The sequence below is a fragment of the Camelus bactrianus genome, chromosome 3, assembly GCF_048773025.1.
Source record: "Camelus bactrianus isolate YW-2024 breed Bactrian camel chromosome 3, ASM4877302v1, whole genome shotgun sequence".
In the NCBI taxonomy this organism is placed as follows: Eukaryota; Metazoa; Chordata; class Mammalia; order Artiodactyla; family Camelidae; genus Camelus; species Camelus bactrianus.
This window is the reverse complement of record NC_133541.1, coordinates 69,358,445-69,378,935: the sequence shown is the minus strand read 5'-3', so window position 1 is coordinate 69,378,935 and position 20,491 is coordinate 69,358,445. Positions and strand designations below refer to the sequence as shown.

The following is a 20,491-nucleotide window of genomic DNA, read 5'->3' as shown; positions in this document are numbered from 1 at the left end:
ACAGAATACATTTGGGCCAAGAAAACTCAATTAATAGATATTTAAAGATTATAAAAATTGCTTCACTATTACAAAATAAAGCCACCTTATTTCCTACTTATTTTCTATACAGTTCTTTGGCCATGATAAGGAAAGGAAAATCAGCAATGAAGTTGGGAAAAAAAATCTCAAAGAGCAGCAATGTTAAAGGATTTGCAAGAGAAGGTTAAGTTTAAAATAGCATAAAGAATTTGGCTGTAACAGAAATAAGTAAATGGGGAAAATGTAGCACAGAGATTCTTTTATCAATATTTATTTTAAAAGTTCAACCAATGACTGAACCCAAAGAGCTTTTATCTGTGGGGAAGCACAGTTTCAAATACAGTCATTTATATAAGCACAGAGGATGAAGGATATGAAAGGGAAATTAAATTTTCAATGAAGCAATTGCCAATCACTTTGCCATTCAAAAAAGAATGAACTGGCAGATGCACAAAATATTTTTATTTCACTTTTTGACCTTCAGGAGTCTTACTATTTGTTGATAAGACACTACATAGGAAACTGAACACTGGTGATAATTGCTATAAATCTAACTTTATCAATATGCAATACGGATGAGTCTTGTTGATTTTGCTGACCATATCATTAACATTTTTGTTTGTCTTTTGAGCAATTCAACAACATACATTTTTAAACAGATAATGAAAAATATTGCAAATACTTGTATTAATCTAAGGCAGAAAATTGATATATTGCAAAAGAAAGTAACACTGAAGTTCTAATTTCATCAGAATGCCTTGTTTTCTTGCCTACCAGTCTTAGAAACATAAGCATTATTTCAAGTTGAAGGAAATTACCACTGTTCCTTACAGACCATCTCTAATCATTAAGTTATAACATTTTGCTGGCAGAGCATTTTCTAGTTATTTAACAAATACATCTAGATGTCATTTTCTAAGTTAGTGGCTTGGTATTTGCAACTCATGTGATATTTACAACAACCCAATAAAAAAGATACTTTTATTATTCCTAATTTTAAATGAAGAAATAGCAGATGACAATCCCAAAACTGATCTAGGTAATCAAATCCCACCCTATTTTTAGTAGTTATGCCTTTGTTGCTTTGAAACACTCACCGTAATTTCACAATTCATTCACAATTTTAGGATTTTAAACTAAATTTAATGTTACTTTCTAAGGATAACTCACTTGTACAAAATATACATCAGTCTGAAATCAAGAAAATTATTTATTAAATCTTAAAATAGTTTGACAGTAAACATTATGTCTGATCATATATGCAATCTGAAGTATCATGATGAAATATGGTCTGTGAATTTGAAATTTGAACTCACATCAAGAGATTCCTAACTTGAGGGCAGCAGGGAGATTGACCCATATAAATACTGAGTAACCTTAATCAAGTTGTGTATTATCTTATGACTCATTTCCTTATCTATAAATGAAGATTTTAACAATGCAAGCTATACAGGTAAGATTATGTTGAGACAATAAATATATGCTTGAAATTTTTTTCAAATTAATCTATGGATCAGCTGCTATCAATTCCAAATAGATTATTCAATTTGGGGTCACTCAAGTCAAAGATGATTGATCTTCTGAGTATAAAAACAGGTGTTTTTTGTTTTTTTATCTCATCAGCTTTTATTTTCCCTCAGACAGTGATTGGCATCTGAATGGAATACTTTTGAAAAGATCATCCTTGTAAGTTAAAGACCTCTTCCCTTCATCACTCCCATGATGCTCTTGTCCTACATCGTCCCCCAGGCAGTAACGGCAGAAATGCAAGCCAGCCAAAGACTTAAGAGCTAATCCACAGAGGAATAAGATCAAGCCAAGATATCAGAAGAGGGACTGGCTGTTCAGATCATAACTAAAGAGGATGGAGAAGACCAGCTCTAAGCCAGAAAACAAAACCTTGGAGGAAACCGAATCAGTAAGGCACAAATATAACAGTAGGACAGATATAAAGCCAGACAGCCTGAAAGCATTTTGTAGAAATGTGAAGTACATGAAGACCAAGATAAATCTAAGAATTTCTCTCCATAACGTTCCTTCTGAATCCCTATTCTAAAGGAATTCTCTGCTGCATTCATAGAGGCATAATAAATGAGTTGATGACAAACCCACCCTGGATCCTCCCACCAGCCAAAGTAGGACTAGAATTCTTTTAGGTTTTCCCTGTGTGAATGTGCCTTTCTCTGGGGAATGCTTGGGAACACGGGAGCAGAGTAGTACTTAGTGGGCATGTATGTTCTCAGGCTCTGTGGCTCTTATCTTTGATATTGCAAAATGCTTAAACTGACTTGGCAAATTAGAACAGACTTGAACATGTGACTTGGTTCTTCCACCATAGTCCACAGGTTATAGGTTGTGGGCAAAGATTAAAGTCCTGCAACTTCTACTGGTAACAGACCAGTAGAACACATGGGTTTAAGGGAGAGTGAAAAAGAGGTAGAGGGGAGCCAGGCAGAAAGCAGAGAAGTACCATATGCTAAGCTGTGATACAACCTTTATATGGAAATCCAGACATCAGACGATGTAAGCATTTTAGTGGAGACAACAGAGAACATCAAATTTATATTTTTGTGGCAGCATACTATAAATTGACCCATCAGATATCAGAAATATAAGATTTATGTCTTAAAAATTATTTCTGGCAATATTAGCACAAAAAGAAGAAGGAGGAGGAGGAGAAGGAGAAGTTCTTATTTACTTGAAACCTGCTCCTAGTCCCCTGCCATCTGGCTTTACTAGCTCTACCTGTGCTTGAGTCAGTTTTCTTCACTGCAGCTCTCACTGTTAGAGACAGCCATTCTACTGTCCAAGCTGGGCACACCCAAATCTCTAGTCTAAATTTCTTCATTTTATTCACTGATTCATTTATTTAAAAAAAAAGAAAAAAAACTTAAGTGCTGACTTTGATGGATACTATGATTGGCACTGGAGATTTATCTATCTTCTCTCCACTTGAATTTCCATTGTTGTAATTCATTACCTTATCATTTTTCAACTAAACCTTAGCTGTAGCAGCTGTGCTCTGTCGGATTCTGATTACGCCCTTTTCAATCTTGTCTGTTTAATATTCCTAATATGATCTTTATAATACACAAATCTGATTGTGTCAAGTCCCTGACAATGGAAACTCTTTGGTGCAACACAGAAAACCTGTTACAATATGCCTTCTGCTCACCTGTGCCGTGTCAGCTCTTGCTACGCCTCAGTTACAACCGACCTTCATTTCCTGAACTAACTGCACCCCGAGAACATGATTTTTTCTTTCCCCACTGAAGTTCAGCTCACGCTGCCTTCTCTTTTTCCTACATCCCCATCCATGCCTCTTTATTCTTTAGGACTCATTTCAAGTGACACCTCTAAGAAGCCTTCTAACAGATCACCCCAGGAAGGCTGGTTTAAAACTCCTTCAATGAGTTTTCATCAACATCCATGCACATCTTTGTCCTAAAGTTTGTCACACAGTATAATTACTACATGTTTACTGTCTGTCTCCTCTAACACATTAAGCTTGGTGGAAAGGAATGTGGCAAGGAATGTACCTTATTTATGCTTAGTATATATATAAATCTCTCAAAAGTGCTGATGAAAGAAAACAAGGAAGAATATCTCACTTGGATAAAAATCAAACATCTGAAAAAGTTGTCAGGCTGAAAATTATACCTGACAGAAAATAGAGAAAATAACAAAGAAGATCTTACATGTTCTCACCACACAACAAAAGATAATTATGTAACGTGATAGAGGTGTTAGCTATCACTACACTGGTACTCATACTGCAATATATAAATGTAGGAAATCAACACTCGGTAAACCTCAAGCTTACACGATGTTCTATGTCAATTATATCTCAATTTTTTAAAATTAAGAAAAAGAAAGCTGCTTCTCTGGATATAACATGAATGTAAATCAAGTTTCAGTGGGGGAAGAACTCATTACAGGAAACTTGAGTAAAAGACAACTTATTTTCTTATAGTAAATGTCAGCAAAGTGGCTAATATGGGCAAAGTGAGCATTTGGAAGAACAGAAAAACAAAGCTAGGAAAGTCTCCAAAACAAGGTCCTTACTGGGAACCATGAGTAATTGCACTTAATAGAACAAGAGAAATGTGTCTAAAGAAATAGATGAGGCTGCACAGTCAACTCTATGGAAAAGTCATATATAAAAGAGAGGTTCAAAAGATGAGAGAAGAAAGAATATTCTGATGTCTATAATTTACTGTAAAATTCTTCAGCATGAACAATGGATATGAGTTGTGTATGTGTACCTGTGTCTGTCTGTCTGTCTGGAAGTTCTTTCAGCTGGCTGCTGCATGGCTTTGACATACCCAATTTTTTGTTTTTTGAACATGGACCAGTTAGTAAACATAATTGGAAATACCTATTCCAAAGGTGTGTACTACTCCACAGATAACTTTAACACACAAGTGCTTTGATTAATTTTTTTATTAATTATCATGACAATTTTTATTAATTGTCATGATGTATATTAGATATGAAGTTTCATGGTTAAAACTAGTTTTTCAAGATTTGTTGATTAACTAGGAAAAATGGTTAGGACTTTTCTTGAATAGATGATATATTTTAAAATCTGGTAAATGTAAAATACATACATATTTATACTGACATTAAAAAGTTTAACGGACATACAGACGTAGATACAGATATAAATAGACACATACACTTTATTCAGACTTCATTTGTTTTTGCCTGCCAACCTTTTTCTGTTCCAGGATCCCATCCAAGGTACTACATATTACAGTCAGTTTTATTATTATATGTCTCCTTAAGCACTTCTGTGCTATGACAGTTTCTCACTTTTTTTGTTTGTTTGTTTTTGATGATCTTGACAACTTTGAAGAGTATTGCCAAGTATTCTTTTAGATCCCTCAATTGTGTTTTGTCTGGTATTTTTCTCATGGTTAGGTTGAGGTAATGGCTTTTAGGGTGGAAGACCACAGAGATAAAGTGCCATTCTCAACACATCGTGTAAAAGACACATGCTATCAACACAATTTATCACTAATGACGTTAACCTTGGTTACCTGCCTAAAGTATTTTCTAGATTTCTCCACTATAAAGTTACTTTCCCCTTTTTATAGTGTACACTTTAGAAACAAGTCACTAAGTGTATCCACACTTAAAGAGTTGAGGGTTATGCTCCACCACCTTTGGAAGGGGAGTCTATCTAAATAAATTATTTGGAATTATTCTATAGGGGAAATTTGTGTCTTACTCATCACTTTTGGGTTTTATACAATTAGTTAGTTATGTCACTAAGGACTCATGAGTATTTAGTATATAATTTTGAATTATAATCCATTTTTATGTTATTCATTTTGTTTCCCAAACTGTTCCAACTTTGACCATTGGAAGTTCTTTGAGTTGGCTCCTGCATCTCTGTGACATACCCCACTGTTTGGTTTTGGGATACTTTCTAGCTCTAAAAGCTGCTCCAGGCTGATTTATATATTTTCTTCCTCAGTCCTAAAACCAGTCATTTCTCTGAGAAGCATTGGTTCTTTTATTAGAGAATGTCACCAGAAACTAAGACGTGATCACTGAGTGCTCCCTGCTCCAGGAATATCATTGGTTCCAGGTCCCCCTCAGCACACAGGGCTAATAATAACCTATGTACATCCTAACCTGTGTAAACAGACATGTCTAGAGTTATTTATGTGTCAGTATCGGTATGAAGTTAAACACTAGTTCATGTTGATGTCTTCAAGGCTAATCCAGTACCACACGGGTCATTCTATCCTTTTGCCTCATTAACCAGAACCTCCCACTCCAATGGTAAGAAACATAGTTCCCACCATTCATTTACTTTATCCTTGATTTTTAACTGTACCTGTGTCTTTATGCTGATCCAGAAGATTATTTGTTATCTGAGTTTGTACAGTCAAATCTTGCTGCTAAAACGATGTTCCATTAATCTGGAGTCTACAAGCCAGATGTTATATGAGCACTGAAAGCAAAGAGCATCAGAAGTCACCCAGCTCACAAAGGTCACATCACTGTGTCTACGTGCTAGTGAACAGCAGAATGTGTGTCAGTTTCATCTGGGTTGTAAGCATGACAACAATAGCCTCTTCTACCTCCAATTATTGGAATTCAGTTATTTTTCCCACAAAGAGAATCTGATAGCTGTGCTTGTTCAAATTGTTCCTGTCAGTTTTCAATAAGATGCATAATCGAGAAGAAATTTTAAAGGTGGCCTGATTTTTTTAAGTACATCACTAGTATCAAGGATGATTTTTAGTAAACTTAGACTGGTGGTTAATAATAAGGGCAACAGAAAGGGACATTTAACACAGGAGAGGGAGGGTAACACAGACCTACTATTTCCTGAGAAGGATGCTGCCTGCCAGCCTGGACTTTTTCACATATTCCTTCCTCCCAGAGCACAGCCACTACGTCACTACCACCACAGTAATAAACAACACTGAGGTATCACTTGTCTTTCCATTTTGCTTCAATTTTCTCTATCAAAGAGAATAATCTTTATACATGGCAGCCTACATGGCAAACCAAGACAAGAGCAAACTGAAGACAAAGACAGTGAAGAGAACAGGAAGAGAAAATCTAAGCTTTACCCATGAGATCAAGCTTCTTTGTCTAAATTAACTCCCTTTAGAGCACTGAGATCAACTTCAGAGGAGATTCCTGAGCTACCAATGGTGATCCTGGTCAAACAGTGAAGATATGTTTTCCAACTTTTCAATAAAGACTAAACATGTTATGTTTTGTGTGTATTCAAAATGAAAGACAGTTATGTGTGGAAGTTATAACATGAAGTATTTTCTATCAAGGTAAACTCTCTAATATTGAATGCCCCCAAATCTAAGGAGATACCTGAGCAGGTAGTGAAATACTTATCTTTTTTAAAAAATGTTTTTAATTGCGGGAGGTAATTAGGTTTGTTTGTTTGTTTGTTTGTTTATCTAATGGAAGTACGGGGGATTGAATCCAGACATGCATGCTAGGCACACACTCTACCACTGAGCTGTATTTTCCCTGCCATGAAATACTTATCTTTATCTGAGATACTCTACACTCCTTCTGTATCCAGTCTCATGGGTGTGGATATTATAGAACTACGTTTAATTCTAGTGCCAATTATGTTCTCTTTTGTACTTTTCATTTTAACTCTTCTGTCTATAGCATTGTAACTAATGAATTTGAAAAGTCCTTTATAAATAGTTAGAAAATAAGATAGGGCTCAGAGTAAGTGTTAATTCATCTTGTTTGAGGTTAAAAAGCCTTTTAAAAAAATCTTTCCTAGTGATATTTTAATTTAGAGCTCAAGGCATATGTCAGAGTTGATAAATTATAACAAATAAAGGTATGATAAAATTAGAATATGTAAAATTGGAGACATGATCATCTTTACTCAGCTAAAAGTGTCACCAATTTTAATAATTAAAATTAAATACAAATACTTTAACTCAAGGAAAATTTTAAGTAGATAATTTGAATAAATTTTGTATGACAAATATTAGCCTGATATTCAGAAAGTGAAAAGTTGAATTCAAAGAACTGTACAATTTCTAATTTAATATTTTTTAAAGAGAATACTTAAATACACCTTTAAATTAGAAATGAATTGTTAAGGCCCTGTAAGGGACATGAATTTATTTATTTACTTACTCTTTTTTTTTTTTTTTTTAAGGGGAAAGCATGGACGCAGTCCCCCACTACCACGAATTGTGCAGCCGAATTTCCCACATTTGGGAAAACTGCAGGAGTCAGCACATGCGGAGTGCAATGGATAAGCCTTGCCCTGGGAAAACCACCTTTGTGATCATGGTATCTCCCCTGCCAGGTAAGTATGGGACTTGAATTTAAATTGATCTTATATATTGGAACTTTAAGATACAGTTCTGCTTTGTTTTTCCCTTGAAATGAGAATCACCTCATAAATTCAAATACATGGGCTCATGATTACTTTTTCAATATGGTAGGGAGTTAAGATTTCATTCATTCAGTAAATATTTATTGAATATCTATTAGATATAAGATGCTGCTGCTGTATTAGGTACTGGAAATTGAGAGAGAACTAAGAGGAAGCCTCTGCCCTTTCAGAGCTTACAGCCAAGCAGATAAAGTAGATACTAAATGATTGATTACTTAACTACTCACATTTCATAATTGAAAGAAATGGATCCAGGAGAATATGAGATTGTGTAGAGGGAAATTTCTTTAGACTTAGGAGAGGATAGGAGAGAAGAGGGCACAAACATTTCCTTGTAAAACTTTTAACAGCATAGAAGGAATTGTTAGTGCCAACAGTGAACAGAAGATGATTACAAGAAGAGTATAAAGCGTGGGGAGAAAGTTTGAAGTAGGAAGGATCATGTATATTCAAGAGACTTAGAATGTCTCTGGGCTGCACAAATGGAAGGGGCAGGTGGAGAGGCCAGTGAGATGGCCCTGGGAAGGGACAGAGACCAGAACACCCAGACCTGTGTGGACAACTCCTCTCACCCAAAGTTCATCTGGTACAGTTACTCTTCCAAAATTACTGCTATGTTACACTGGGATAAAATGCATGTATTTGTGATTTCTTTATTCCTCTTTTATTTCTGTCACATTTATTATTTATCTACATTACTGGTGGTGGGTCTTTTTAAGTCATACATAGGAAGTTTTAATTACTTTGAAAGTAGGATACAATAAATCTCAATACGGTAAATAACTGTAAATACATCTTTCTGCTATATTTTTATCCTTTTCCACTACAGTAAGTGATTTGCAAATAAGTACAAAAATAATCTATTCTTCTCCCAAAACAATGTCAAAAGGTATAAACAAAAACCAGCATACACCACCAAAATGTAGCTTGAATGAATACCCTTCAGATGTCACGCATGTGATCCATTTGGAAGAGGGAGACAATGCAGGAAGACAAAATAAATGTATTTCTCTGTGTGAATATTTTTTCAAAATCTTAGAGATGCTCTTCCAGCTATAAACACAGAGAGGTATTATACATGAATTTTGCACTGTTTATTTTAGAATGAAATCAGCTGAGGCCAGAAACAGAACAATTTTCTTATAATAAGTTCATATTTTCCAATTTAAGAATTATTCACTTTCATACTTCTCTGTTTCCCCTGCTATTCACCTGTTGAGAATTAAAGTGCTTATTTATGCCACAATAAAGGAGTAAGTAGGGAAAACAAAACAATCACTTAAAACTAAATGCCATTATTTTTTTGTTTCCATTCTTAAGGAAAGTATTGATTGAAGAGACTTGTAAACGAGTAATAATAAAAGAACTTAATTTCCACTTTGAAGAGTCCAGAGGTCATCTAACACAAATTTCTTCTCTGATAAGTAACAAATCTGAAACCCAGGGAGGTTAAATGATTTACCCAAGGTTCTCTAACCAGTAGGATTGATTTCTGGTTTCCTGGTTTCCAGCTCTTCCCAATACACCCTGCCCATAATTTCACTTTGCCATGTTATTCTTTTTCCAAAGAACAAAGTGGCTGCATATTGCTGCTCAAACTGCAGTAACATTAGAAATAAAATTCATCCAGGACCCTTATTTATAAGGCATCAACTTCAAAAGAATCAATTAATGTTGCAAAGTAATAAGATTTTCTCAAAAAAAAAAAAAAAAAAAAGCCAGCAGAGCAATAGACCAAGATACAAAAGACAACGGCCTTACCCCTGCTGTCATTTAATCTTTATGTATGCCTTCACATGGATAACCTTGGTGTTAAAAATAAAGGAATCAATTTTGTTACATTTCAGACCCAACGGTGACAGTAAATTTGTGACGTGCTTACCAGAAGCATAGAGCTTGGCTGGTTGTCTAGCAACAAAGTGAATAAGCATATTGATATAAACTAACTATTCTTTAGAGGGAACTACTTTCATTATTCACTTATTAAGTCTGTCTCTTAACAAGAAGGAAAACAATACAAGAATTGGAGGGTGTAGGAGTGGAGGTGTAACTGGAGAAGTGAGTTCTAAAAGTTCTAAAATTAACTTCTAGTAATTTGTGGGGAAGGGTTCATTTTTTCCCCCCTAATTCAAAGAGACCCATGCAGAGGTAGATCAGACACTGATGAAAGTAAGGGAGACATACTCCAGAATCACTGATTTAAAAAACTGTCTTCTCATTTTGTGCCTAGTACCTAAGGAAACTGAGTCAAATACGACTCCTCTTACTCCAACCAGAAATGTTTGCCAAAATAAAGGGGACTTTGACTAGTTGGATAAAATGCATTGATGATATCTATCAAACTCACCAGTATTACATAAGAGGACATTTTCAAGGAAAAGTTTGGTTTGATTTAGCTGTACATCAAAAATGAGCAGGGGAAGAGGAAAGAAAGACTCATGTACGATTTTTCTTGTGAAGTGTGTCTACGTTGATTGTCAGGCACATATCCCACCATAAACTCTCTCTCTTGTTATTATTATTTTCTTTTAATCTCTGATCCTGGGCAAGAGTTTTTGGATCTTGTTCCTGCAGGAATCAAGAAATTTCTGTCTTATCCTTTCTGTCACCTGCGAGTAGCTTTAGTATCCTCCTTGACTCTTAACTTCTTGCTTGGATTTTGAATTCACGGCATGGTAACTGACTTCAATACGCTTTTTGGTTCTTGACTACTGCAGTTTGCTTTGGAGGGATCTCTGAAATCTATGTCCTTCCTTGATTTGCACAACATCCTTACCTAATCCTGATTCAATATTGTGGTTGGCTTCATCTGCCTTGGTTTTGTATTCTGCTTCTGCCCTTGAGATCCATCTCCACTCACAGCCCCTTTGTGTGCTGAAGTTCTATTGACACTTTCTATTCGATTTAACATAATAATTAGACAAAATTTAAACATTTAGTCACATTTCTTTTTAGATAAAATACTCAAAATTGATAATGTTTACAAACAGTGTTTTCAAGATCTCTTGGGCTACTATTTTAAATGTAATAAATTCTTCATGAGTCTCCTCTAACTAAATAGCACTTAAATGCTTATGTAAACAGTTTGAATAACTTAGAACCAAGGAAAACTCATTTTAAATTCCATTGGTTTTAGAGACCACATTATACTTAAATATTTCAATTGTAGGGTTAAAAAGGAAGGACAACACTAATAGTAAGATGTACTATGAATCTACTATGGTATCTGACTTTTCATTAGAACTTAAAAATATTATTCAATGAATATTTTCTAGCATACTCACTAACTGTGGAGGAAACTAACACCAGTAATTTAAGTATTTCATACGACGTCACATGCAAAGCAGGTGAAAGAGCTCAAATTAGAAACTGAGTGTCGTGTAACTTCAAAGTTAAGAGTTTTAGCCATTTTCCTTAGTTTCTCCTAAGAAGCCCAACCTTAACTTCCCTGAAATTCTATTAAAAAGAAAAAGTGAATAGGTGACTCCAACTGAAAGCTATAAAGAAACTGTCTTTTTACCTTAAAAGAAATACACACAAAGGGAAGAGACAGCAGTTATTCTCATATACTGCTGGTATGGGTGTAAACTGGTTCAAATGCTATGGGAAACTATCCGGCAGCTTCTACTGAAGTTAAACATATATGTACCCTGTTACTGGCAATGCTACTGCTAGGTATAGGTATGCACTCAAAGGAATTAAGGGCACATATTGACTAAAAGCCATGCATGTGTAAGTTTGTATCAGAGTTATTTATAAGACCTTAAAACCCAAAGCAACCTAAAAGTCTATAAAGAATAAAATGAATTACGTAGACTGTGGTACATTCATACAGTGGAATAACAATGGAAAAAAGACAACCTTGGATCTCATAGATGTAAAACTGGGCTGCAGAACCCTGACACAACATAGTACGCTGCGTAGTTCCAAAAAGTTCTAAAACATGGAAAGCTGAACTCTGGTGATTGTGGTAAGAAGAATTATTTCCTGTGAGAAGGAAGTATTGACTAGATGAGGCAAGGAGTTCTTCTAGAGCACTAGGAATAGTCTACATTGACTTGAGTGTTGGGTTACTCTCATGTGCATTCCTAAACATTCACTGTATAATTCAATTGTCTCCATGTGTGTATGCTTTCATTTAAAAATGTTCCAGGATGAGATTAAAATAAATTATTTATTAAAAGGTTACAATAATCCTAGAAAATACATAATTTAAAACACTGAGTTTGAGTCTAACTTTCCTATAAGCCACATTCGTAGGTAAATATAGGGTTAAAAGGAAGAATTAGTCCATAATCAGTGCTGAGAAATTGTATGACTCTTTGAAGAAAAACAGAAAACACTAGACCATTTTCTCACAGGGTACTAGAAAATAAATTCAATATGGAATTAAAAGTTAAACATAGCAAAAAATACCCCCAAAATACTGGAAAAAATATAGATTATTTTTCTATTACTCAGTTGCATAAATCTATATGTAACACTCTATTTAAAACCATGAAGGAAAATACTGTAGTATTTTCTTTCATATTTTAAAATTTCTTGTCATCAAAAGCTCAAAAGCAAAATTTTGAAAAGCAAATTTTGAAAAAGCAAGATAGGAAAAATATTTTCAGTCTCTGACAGGAAATCATTACTTATTATCTGTAGCACATAAAGAATGCTCATAAGCTATTTATGTATTATGTCTAAGAAAAGCAGCACAACAGAAGTAGAGAGAGAATATAGAGAATGTAAAAATGTAAGTAAAATATGTAGCATAGCCATGTAGAAAATGTTCAACTTTATGTCAAATGGATGCAACTAAAACTACAATTTAAAATACTTCTTCTATCAAATTGGTAAAAAGTAAAAATATAATGGGTAGAGGAGTAAGAAGTACAATAAAATACATATTATCATGCATGCTTATTACATTAAATTGGCTCAAAATATATAAAACAGCCTATACAACTCAGTATCAAAAAAACCAACAACTCAATTAAAAAATGAGAAGACCTGAATAGACATTTGTCCAAAGAAAACATACAGATGGCCAAAAGGCACATGAAAAAAAGCTTAACATTGCTAATTATCAGGAAAATGCAAATCAAAACAACAATTAGATAAACATTCTGACAGATGAGATGTTATCATCAAAAAGTCTACAAATAAGAAATGTTGCTAAGATGTGGAGATAAGAGAACCCTTATCTACTATTGGTGAGAATATAAGTTGGTGCAGCCACTATGGAAAACAGTATGAAGTATCCTCATAAAACTACAAATAGAAATACTATATGATCCAGCAATTCCACATCTGTGTATATATCCAAAGAAAATGAAAACACTAATTTGAAAAGATATATGCACCCCAATGTTCATAGCAGCATTATTTACAATAGCCCAGATATGGAAGCAACTAACTGTCCATCAACAGATGACTGGATAAAGAAGTCATGGTACATATACAGACATTGGAATATTACTAAGTCATAAGAAAGAATGAAACTGTGCCATTTACAACAATGTGGATGGACCTAGAGGGTATTATGCTTAGTGAAATAAGTCAACCAGAGAGAGACGAATACTCTATTTTATCACTTACATGTGGAATTTAAAAAACAAAAGAAACAAATGTATATAATAAAACAGAAACAGACTTACAGATACAGAGAACAAACTAGTGGTTACCAGTATGCAGAAGGAAAGGGGGAGGGGTAAGATAGGAGTAGGGAATTAAGAGATACCAACAGCAATATATAAAATAAACAAGCAACAAGGATGTATTGTACAGCATAGGGAAATATAGCCATTATTTTGTAATAACTTTAAATTGAATGTAATCTATAAAAATACTGAATCACTATGTTGTATAACTCAAATGAACTATACTTCAATAAAAATGTTTTAAATAAAATAAAATAGTGACAGTAAGTCTTTGATGATATTGCTGATACAGACGGTGAAGAAAAAAGTGGATGAGCCAGAATTTTGGCTGATAAATCCGTAAGAATTTTTTGCCAGTGTTGGTATACATTACTGGGAGAAGGGGTCTCAAGCACACCAAGACTGATGACATTCTTTGGAACAATTAGATATTATATATGACATTTTCTCAGTCTGTCCAATATATCATATTAAATGAAAAACATAATAAATATTTGACCCAGCAACCTCTCTCAAACACATAGTGGGAATATAACATGCTGTTAAAGCAATCAGATCTAATTCAACCGAGATATAATATACCAGAAGAGTTAAGGGAAACAACCAAATATCCTCCAGTAAAGAATGAAGTGTAGCCTAGCAACATAGAAATTAATTTTGAATTGGAGTACATCTACAGCTACTTGATGAAAGTTTTTGTCTGCAATTAATGATGGTTAAAAAAAACCTTAAAGAACTAAACAAATTTTAAAGTATTTTATTTTTTAAAGGGTTAAAATATTTATAATTTTTTCTACTAAAAGAAATGGCATGTGACACTTGCAAAAAGGTGGCAAACCAATAAAACACAACACAGAAATAAAAACGTTTCCCTGAAGAAAAAGATTCACATACGAATACAGTGAACTACTTAATACAAACTCTGTTTTCTAGTGATTATAGACTAACATATAGCTTTCATTAAACAGAGAGATGAGCAAATTGAAAAACATAGTACTTTTTTTTAAAGTTGGTGTTTTTATAAACATTTTAGCATTAAAATATTTGAAAGTAGAAACCCTATGTAGATCTACATGTTGCTAAAAGAGAGTAGGGCATTGTGATTATAAATAATGCTAATTTATACAATGTTAAATATGTTGTTAAACACATTTATATGATGCTAAAATATGTTGAACTATTTTCTGATAATTTATCAGATGTAACCCCATTATTATATCTGAACATAATATACAAAAAAATATATTTTTTAACAGTCTAGGTATTGCTTTAAGAAATTTGCTATTACCTTGGCAAAATAACTATATTCAAATTTAAATTCCTAAGATTCAAAGAGAAGTTCATCAGTTTGGAATACAAATTATGTGAGAATATCATTATAATAACACAAGCAGTGAGCTTGTTGAAATGAAGGAAATATAATAAATTGTATAAATCAATAATTTATAAAGGACGTGTTTCATCCAGATAGCATTGGTTTATCAAAGAATGCCAGACAAGGGCAATATTAATTGGACTGAATTATCTTTGATCCTGATATCTTGCCATCATTCAATAGTAGAAAAATCATGCTTTGAAAAAGTTTTTATTTTTGAAAGTATATCTGTGTGGGTTAGTAAAAAGAACATGTTCTATCTACCATGTGTTAGCTTGGTTTATACCTTTTAAATATTGAGACTACTATATGGGGCCTCCAATGGTACCAACGTTCTTGATTGCACATATTAGATCTTGGACAGGAGTTCAATCAGTAAAAGTTAACTCAGTAAATAGAGTGTGGCATATGGAAGAAGCAATGTATTTAAGAAATTAAAAACAGCATATTATAATGGCCTACAATGATTCAAAAAAATTTTTTCCATTAAAGAAACTAAAAGCATTTCAGTATGCTAGAACATTAGATATGTCGTAAAACACAGGAGTGGATTTAACAGTAGCTGAATAGTTAAATATTTTATGTTGTATCCACAAAATAAAATGCTATCCAGTCACCAGAAATAAAATTTTTGAAGCCTATCGGATTCACAGGCAAATGTTTAGAATCTAAGTTTAAGTAGAGATGTAAGCAAGATAGATTTATATTATGATGTGGATCATCTCCCTGTTTTTGCTTTCTCTCTCATTCTGATGACTCTCATAGGCCTCCATCTCTCTTTTGTGCAATCTATGGATTTATTTATACACACACAAAGTCTAAGTAAATAATCTAAAATACAGTGATTTTTAAAAAACGATTCCTTTATTCTCAGAGTCTTAAAATGCCAACTCCTCTCACATATCTCAGCCAAAATAGGATATATAAAACATTTTATTAACTTGACTCTAATTCAGTATCAGTGAAGGATAATTTGTTATATATTTTTGTATCTCCCATGGTGCCTAGCCTATTATTTTAATATAATCATGCCTCAGAAATGTTATTTTAAACATGAGTTCAATACTTATCCACTGTAAGAACTGAACTTCCCAATATTAGAATGAAATTAAAACAAGCATAGATAAAAAGCTAATGACAAAAAAAGACAAATGGACTTCCTTAAAAATGACAGTTACTTGGCTATGAAAATGACAAACTATACTGTGAAAGGAGCTGCAGGTTAATTGAAAATTTTTGTTTAGCTCTTACTTGTCAATGTAGGACAAACATTGTTAGTATTTGCAGAGTTTAGTGGACAGGAGGGCTGCTATGAACCTATCTGACATACATGCCTAATGACTTGCCATTCTTCCCAGTATCACATAAGGGAAAGAAGAAATACAGGTGGATATGCATGCATAATTTGATAATCAGAAAGAGTTCCTGCCACTTCTTCCCAAATGATCATATAGGTGGAGGGACTAAGAAGGGCAAAAGTACATCCGGGTAATCACACCCAGAGATAATGCAGACATTGTGTTCCCTACTTAAAGAACATGAACAGGCAACTGGGTCCACAGCATTTCACAAGCTGTTAGACATACAGGGTTCTTTGAATGAACGTGTGGAGAGTTGTATGTTTCCGGCACCCTTTGTTTTCTACCTTCTCTTTCTGAATAGCCCCTTGAAATATTTCATTAAGGAAAGCATAGGCATTCTCCAAAATGAGACATCTACAGTGACTGGAGGTAGCACTCAGATGGGTGGTCAGTGGTGCTACAGAAAAATTTTAAAAGCTGTTGTTTCAGTTATCTATGCTGTAAAACTAACTGCCTCAGAATGTATTGCCTTAAAACCACCACCATTTCTTTGCCCAAATTCTACGTGTTGGCCATTTGGACAGTCCTGTGCGAGGGCTCATCTCAGTTCTGTGTGCTACGGACAGGCTTACTCATGCACTGACTGTCGGCTGGTAAGTTAATTCAGGGTCAGCAAGCCCCAGGGGCTTTCCTTGTTTGTGAACTCAACTAGGACTCTTGACCCAGGTGCTTCTGCTCTCTTCCACAGAACTTTTCCAGCAGAATGTCCCAGACTTCTTGACAGGGTGACTAAGTTACCAGGCTTCTAGCTGAATCATGTTTTTCATGTTCATTTGACCTAAGCAAGCCACAAAAACAAGCCCAGAGTCAGTGTATAAAGAGACTACATCAGGGTGTGGGTACCACTATGGCGTCAGAAGGCACTGTAGCAGTGTGGTCCTGATATACAGAATCTGTGCTACTTTTGAGACTTTCCGTGAATTTATAAGTACCTCAAAAAATGTTTAATGCCAAAGTATAACTGTGTTTTGAATGTGTGTTTGTGTGTATTGTTCCTGCTCAGCAACTAGGGAAAATTTAGGGGAAATCTTATCTAATTATTGTTGTATATTTTCTCCTCCTTATTCTTGTTTTCTTCTCTTCCTGGATGGCCCATTGGGAGAGCCTTGCAGATATATTTTAATCCTTTTCACTGTTTCCTCTATATGGCACACAATCTTGGAGAGGAGGAGGTGGGGGTACTGTTACTCTCATCTTTTGAAAAATTTCAACACTTAAAAAGAAATGATAGTAAGATTTCACAACTACAGAGGAAACATCTGCTTCTCTTAAGCCATGGGCCAGATACTGAAATAGTACGTGAACTAAGATCCTCAGTGTCTATAGTTAAGTTTAAACATTCTCTGAAGAATTTTTTTTTAATGACAGCTTGTCATAAATGTCTTCAGATTAGAAGTATCAAATTTTAATATATATCCCACAAACTAAGAGCTAATCCAGCCTTTTATAATTCTTAGAAATTGCAGGCCCAGAGTGATGGGGAAAGAATTTCTAAAAACTCAGTCTAAGTAATAATTACTTTAAAAATAAGTTCATCTCCTTCCAAAGTCATGTTTCAATTATTTAAAACATGCTTCACTAACTCCTATTCAAATACAAATTTTAAAATTTAGATATGTAGAAACAGACTCTGCCATGAAAAATATTTGACAAGAGTCCTTAATTCTTTATATTGTGTGGTAAGAACACACAACAGAAAAATCTGTCATTTTTACTAGAGAACAGGAGATAGTCAAACTTCCTAGGACACTTCATTCAATTTTGATTAATCAATTGAAAATTAATCAGCTCTTTGTTTAGTTCAAATGTTTTCTTTTCCATACAGACCGAGACATTTTTATAATACAACAAATGGTTTTGTAGTACAAAGAGATTGTTCCATGGTCTCCCTCTAATTAGAACTACTTTTAAATTGAAAGGGAGATTGACATTTTTAATTTATTATTTTCTTTTCAAACAATGTATTATTCTGCTTCCAAATTATTTAAAGTTAGAGTGAACAAAGATCTGTTCAATTATATGGTGATTGTTCTTCAAGCCTGAAACTTTCTCCTCCTCTCTTAAGGCTTTAGAAATGTCATGAGGACGATATAAAACTCTGGAAGACTTGTTTTCCCTAGTACTGTCACAATTCAAGAAAATTTCAATCAAATAAAATGTCAAGTACAGCTATTGTTTATGACCAGTTTATTTTCTAATCATCTTTTCATTTAATAGAATATATTAAAGTGCTTTTTGAAAGGTACTTTTTTATCAGTATAAACAAACTAGTTTTCTTGTTTCTAAATTATTAGTGAAAATTGCACTTCATTAGAACCTCATGCATGCTATAAAAATTCATGATTCCAGAGTCCTACTTACAGCTCCTCATCATTTGAGGCTCAAGCCTGATGGAATAATAGAATGTTAAAAATTCAATCTAGCTTCAACTAAGAGAAGGTTTTTAACAGATCTTACTCCCATTTTACAGCTTAACTAAGAGAAAGTAATTTAAATAGACTTGGAAAATCAATGCTTATGTAGATCTGTATTTATTTACATAAAATATATCTATGGCCTATTAATGAGTTGGAAAACAGGTGCCATTCATTCGGAAAAACTGTATGAACTAGGTTTAATGGTCAGGATCCACTTAGGAAATCAGAATCCAATCTATGAAAGGAAAGGAGGGTTCCAATTCAAGAAATTCGTTGCAAAGGTGATGGAACGTCTGAACGAGCACAAGGGAGAAAGAAGATGCTATTATCCAGAGATCAGGAGTTGCTACCACCTGGGCTGGACCCCGTGAGTTCAAATCTACTGTTGGTGCTTCTTCAGGGGGCTACTTCCACTAAGCAGTGCTTGGCTTTCCATCACTGAAACTACTAAAGCTGCTGTCTGGGACCCATAATCACCTGTGATTACTATCAGTGCTAATGTCAGAGCCAGAGGCAACAGTGCACCTCCCTCCCACCAGACATCTTACCTCTGTTCAAGGACACCTATTGGTGGAGCCCATGAAAGACTCAATTGCAAGAAAGTTTAGAAAATGTAATGTTCAGATTTCCAAGCCTTGTGGTAAAGACAACACAGGAGCATGGAATAGGGATACTAATAAATATTCCACAAATGTCAAGAAAAGATTTTGAGCCAGGCCCTTATAGAAAGCTTACTCTTCTGGTGGGGGGAAAGTACGATGACCAGTTTATCTGAGAAAAATGTAATATTACATCTGTTACAGCTGCCATGAATGAAAGGTAGTGTGCTGTAAGACCATATAGTACTGGGAATTTGTCTAGAAAGGGAGAATTGGAAAGGTTTCTCTGAGAAAATAACAATTTAACTGAGATCTGAAGGTATCCTATGTGTTAACTGGGGGAAGAATACAGGGGAAAACACCCCAGGCAGATATTCTTGTAAGATAACATAGCTGTACAAGGTACCACTAGAAAACTGTCATGGCTAGAGCAGATGGCCAAGAGAGAGGGGAGTGTAAGTGTGAGCTGCTGAGGTAGATAGGTTATACAACAATCATGTAGGATAAAATACCATTTATGGAAAACAGTACACCAGTATCTATATGGATTTATACACGTACATATATATTTTGGAGCTTGTTCACCAAAATTTTACTAGTGGTTATTTCTAGAGGGTATAATTCTAGATGGTTTATAATATCTTCTTTTGAGCTACTTGACTTTTTTTTAACTAATGAAGATACATACTTTTATAACAACACTATTGAAGCACAAACAAAACCATTGGCCTGAACAGATATTCCTACAAAATTTACAGTCAAAAAAAAAAAAAAGATGATCTTCTGTAAGCAGCACCATAAATAGGAGAGAAATTCAGTAAAATTATTTTGAAAGAATATTTAGAAAGCCATAGAATTACAAAGAAGACTAAACTCTTATATCTCTTTATTTCTTGCCGCAAATGCTGTCTAAACATAGGCTTATTGTCCAGGAACATAAATTACGTCATTTTATACTGTTGATAAATTATATATACCTCTAAAATTCAAATATGAAACTATGGTCAGAGTAGATGCCTGAATTACTGGACACTTTACCTGAAAAGCCATTCCTGTGTAATCAAACTATACCCTAAAATGATGAGAGATTCTATCATGGTAAGCATCTTAACTGGCGCCAGTATCACCTATGGCAGCATTAACCAAAAAGTGCTCCAT

General features: G+C 34.2%; 1 long non-coding RNA gene and 1 other non-coding gene across 5 annotated transcripts in view; one reads left to right on the top strand and one right to left on the bottom strand.

The window, feature by feature from the left end:
- Positions 1–20,491, top strand: part of LOC123617229 (uncharacterized) — a 64,809-nt gene that overhangs the window by 23,215 nt on the left and 21,103 nt on the right. For 2 of the 4 annotated variants that reach the window (XR_012505552.1, XR_012505551.1), the window contains exons 3-4: positions 1,662–1,939; positions 7,691–7,843. This is a non-coding gene — a long non-coding RNA (uncharacterized LOC123617229). Of the gene's footprint in view, positions 1–1,661; positions 7,664–7,690; positions 8,739–20,491 lie in introns of those variants that run through there. The other 2 variants (XR_006725364.2, XR_012505553.1) reach the window with 2 other exon arrangements.
- Positions 7,688–7,851, bottom strand: LOC123617231 (U1 spliceosomal RNA). Its single transcript, XR_006725366.2, has one exon. It is a non-coding gene; the product is annotated as a U1 spliceosomal RNA (small nuclear RNA).